At 32.7% G+C, this 4,670-nt stretch overlaps 1 pseudogene; it reads right to left on the reverse strand.

The window, feature by feature from the left end:
• Positions 1 to 227: 227 nt before the first annotated feature.
• Positions 228 to 1,165, reverse strand: LOC125130356 (olfactory receptor 6C6-like; annotated as a pseudogene).
• Positions 1,166 to 4,670: the final 3,505 nt, after the last annotated feature.

A 4,670-nucleotide genomic window follows, 5' to 3' on the forward strand; every position in this document is an offset into this window, starting at 1 on the left:
AATTTAACATTTGTGTTGATAACTTGAATAAAGGACTCTTATTGTAACATAAAAATAATGATAATAATAAACAGTATTAGGAAGAAAAAGGGCATTGTATTAAAAGGCTTGGTTAAAATGTTTTGAGAAGGCTAAATAATTGAAGGACACATTTAAGGAAATTTTAAAATGAGTAACAATTTTTATTTTTTTTTGCTCCAATATTTCAAACTTAATTTTTCCCTCATTTATTGAAATAAACAACCTTTTGGAGTGTATCCTTGAAAGGCCTGTTTCACTTGCTGGTTCCTTAGAGTGTAAATGAAGGGGATTTAATAAAGGGGCAACTGAGGTATAGATAACCGCTACTCCTTTGGATAACGTCACCCTTTCCTTTGCTGATGGCTTCATGTAAATAAAGATACAGCTGCCATAAGTAAGGGAGACTACAATCATGTGAGAAGAGCAAGTGGAGAAAGCCTTTGACCTTTTCTGGGCACAGGGGACATTTAGAATGGTCTTGATAATATAGGTGTAGGAAAGAGTCACTAACAACAATGTAACCCCCAGAGTTACAACAGCTGATCCAAATGAAATCAATTCTAGGATGTGAGTGTCTGTGCAAGAAATCTGCAGCACAGGCAGGGGAAGTGTCACATATGAAGTGATCAATTACTTTGGAAGCACAGAATTCCAGTTTCATCCCAAGACCACTGGTGGAAAGGTAAGCAGAAAGCCAGCTGCCCATGAACTGAGTACAAGTTGGTAGCACACTTTTTTGCTCATAATGATTGGGTAATGTAGGGGTTTGCAGATTGCTACATAACGATCAAAAGACATGGCAGCTAGCAGATAAAATTCTGTAACACCTAATACGAGGAAAAAGAATAACTGAGATGCACAACCATTGTAGGAAATTATTTTGTTTTTAGTTACGATGCTTATTAAGAATCTGGGAATGCAGACTGTGGTTAATGAAACTTCCAAGAAGGAGAAGTTTTGGAGGAAAAAATACATGGGAGTCTTGAGGCGGGGATCCAGCAAGATAAGAAGGATGATGGATAAGTTCCCCATCACACTCAGCATGTAGTTTAGAAAGAGAAATATAAAAATCACAGTTTGTAACTTGTGGGTCATCAGTCAGTCCCAGCAGAATGAACTTTAGTTCTCCTGACTGGTTCTTCATTTCAGATTTGAGACCTATTAAATAGATACAAGGAAACAGCTCCAAAAGCTGATGTAACAAGACATAAGAACTATAGACTTAGAAAAAATAATTCAGAAATGTAGATAAGTTTAGAAGTTTGATCCAACTTCACAAGACAAGATACCTAAAATTATATCATTTGTTAGCATAAACATCCTCAAATTGGCTGCTCCTTTATAACTAAATTCTTTCTTTCTCCCCATTTCAACCTGAAAGATAATTTAAATTTTAGTTGATAATTTCCCAATGAGTTGAATTCTATTTAAATATTCTAAACAGAATATAAGTATTACTAGAAATGATTTTCTATGTATATTTCATAAAGTACTGAAAAGTTTCTTATAACGTCTTGACAATTATACCAGTGTCAATTTGCAGTATTTATTTGAAAAACTCATAGCTCATTGAAACACTTATTAAAGATACAGAACACATAAAAATAATAATAGTTACATATTTTCTCTATCATAGAAATATTCTAATACATGCCATTAACTATTGTCTCCCAATGGTGTATTTTTCCATTTTTCCTTTATCTCATTTCCTAAAATTGTTTTTTCCTTTGGTTTTAAATATATCAATTTTCTCATAATCACCTGCATGTACTCAGGAAGAACTGAATATTGCATCTGTATAAAAATGAAGAAAATATGACAATTTAAGTGTCAGTGAAAATTACCTAACTTGTATTTACAGAATGGCTTTTTTTTTTTTTGACCTAGACATATATATATACTAAATTATATGTGACTTACCACTTCCAGGTTATGTTAATATAATTCCTCCTATGGGACTATGATAGGAATAAGTGCCAAAAATAAATGATAAATATTGTCACTCTTATTATAAACTATTCAGTTGTTTGAAGAGTAAATTTAATTACAGTGCTTTTCTGGAGAAGGATTCAAAGAAGAGATACAATCTGGAAATTATGTTCATGTGTAAAATCTTCCACTTTTAATCACACACGTAAAAATCACGACGTAGATAGTACAGATAATTAGAATATTCTTTTATGTCACATAAGATTCATTTTCTATTTTTTTTTTCAATTTCATAAAAATTCTAATTGAAAATGTTGTACTCTAAATGAAAAGATGTTTTAGGAAATCTCCCAATGAAAGGAACCTAAAATTTGCTACAAAGAACTATCGCTTTAAATCGTACACTAACAAAAGGTGCAGTTTTATCATTTTGCCCATAAGGGGCACAAGGGGATTAATTGAAATTAAAAGAGGAAAGCAAAAGAAATGCCCTCTGGAGACTGCTTTCAGAAAGGACATACCAATTAAATTAAAAAAAAAAAAAAAAAGAAAGAAAAAAGTAAAGAAAGGAAAAAAAGAAGAAACAGAAAACAAAGAATTAAAGAAAAATCAAGCAAAAAAAAACCCTGTGAAATGTTTTAACTGCAAAACTGATGGGATGTTCTCTCAATAGAGAACAAGAAATGATTTAAACTTGACATATTTCAAATATTTAATGCCAACAAGAATTTCAGATATTCCTCTGCCATGGGACAAAGTGATGAGTTCTACTGGTGAGAAAGTTTACCTAAAACAGAAACCCCTCTCTTGTTTCCATTAGGCAGTAAATTGGAATTTCATTAACTGGATTATGACTCTTATTTACTTTTATTTTGAAACAATATAACACATAAATAAAAATACATAACAAGGATCTTTTATTCCTAAGCCACTTGATGCTCCATCTGCCATTCCATATACTTATGTGTATTTATAAAAAAAGAATATTCTACTAGCTAAGCGCAATAAAAACATTATTATCAAGATGTTAATTATGATATGGTATTAACATCAAATCCTCCAATCTTATCCAAATGTAGAAAATTTTCCCTTTATAGAAAAAAAGAATATAGTTTAATTTAGAACTGCATGTTTTGTCTAATTTTTATATTTTAGTATCCTTTTATTTGGAATAGTTTCCTAGTCTTCCGTTAACTTTCAAGAATGTTGTTTGGAAATCATTTCCCAGTAATTATATCTTATGTCCTTCAATTTTTGTCTAAAGTTTCTGCATGACTCTATTCAATTTATGAACCTTTGGCAGAAATGTCATAGAAGTGATGATACCTTCTCATTGGATCCTATCAGATATTGTGCTATTTCATAATGTTCCCACTATTGATGATGATGAGACTTTATTTCTTGATTAATATAGCTATTTATAAGACTGTCCACCATAGAGCTACTCTTCTACCTTTAAAATTAGGAACTCTTTGAGTTCCTGTCATGGTGCAGTGGAAATGAACCTGACTAGAATCCATGATGATGGAGGTTCAATGCCTGGCTTTTCTCAGTGGGTTGGGGGTCTGGTGTTGCTGTGAGCTCCAGCAGCTATAGCTCTAATTCAAACCCTAGCATGGAAACTTCCATATGCCAGGGCATAGCTCTAAAAAACAAAAAAATAAAAATTAAAAAATAAATAAAAATAGTAACTATTTTGTGTAGGTATGTTAAATACTACATAAATAGCTGAACCATTGAAAAACTTCAAGTTTATAGATAATTTACATCATTACACATTTATGTCTTCCAATTTTACTCATTATTATTATTACTTATTTTAATGCTCAATTGCCCCAGAGTTGGCCAATATAAGTCACTTCAAGATATTTTTTTTTGCCTTTTATCATATGCCCCCTCAATTTTTAAAGGCTTCTTTATTTTCTGGCACCAGAAATTGCTGTGATATCATCTTGTACCTTTTCTGTACCAACCTTGGCATAAACCATTTCTTGAAGGGGTCTTAGTTGTGTTTAGTGAAGAAAATTATTTTAAAGGGAAGATCTAGGTTCTATGGATGCTCTATGCACTCATTCGTACACAGAATCAATGTTCCCAGGCCCTCACAGTGGACAAATTAACAGAGTCCCACATACACACACCAATATATATACACACACAGATACACAGATACACACACATATATTCATACTTATATTTGTTTTTGTAATCTCTCACTAGATATTGAATAACATGAACAAGCACTGGTACATTAATCCAGCACCATAGAGCTTATTCCATTGTATTTATTTGATGTGCAATTGAAGAAAATGTGGCTTAAGATCATGACCATTCCTCCAGAAATGTTTAACTTTTGAGTTTGCCAGGTACCACTTGCCTTTAGTAATCCAGGATAACCTCAATCCAAATGCACATGTTGAGACGATTTGAAGCTGAACTACCTAGTACCTGTGAGAGTTTGCCTACCGAAGTTTCTTGATCTAAAACTAGAGGTGTTCACCCAGTCCCTCTGAGGTGCCCTATCTCTGGAGCCAGGCACTAGTCAAAAACACTGAGCTCTTCTCCATTTCTCAGTCATCACTTAGGAGTCAGTAATTCCCTCAGGGAAAATGAGAGTCAAAAGGCAAATTAATTTTCCTGGATCTTGATTCCCTGTTTTCTGGCCTGGTTATTCTTCCCTATCTTGTTTATCGCTCCAATTAATATTGAAGCCATATTAT

This window comes from Phacochoerus africanus, chromosome 7 (genome assembly GCF_016906955.1).
Source record: "Phacochoerus africanus isolate WHEZ1 chromosome 7, ROS_Pafr_v1, whole genome shotgun sequence".
Taxonomy (NCBI): Eukaryota; Metazoa; Chordata; class Mammalia; order Artiodactyla; family Suidae; genus Phacochoerus; species Phacochoerus africanus.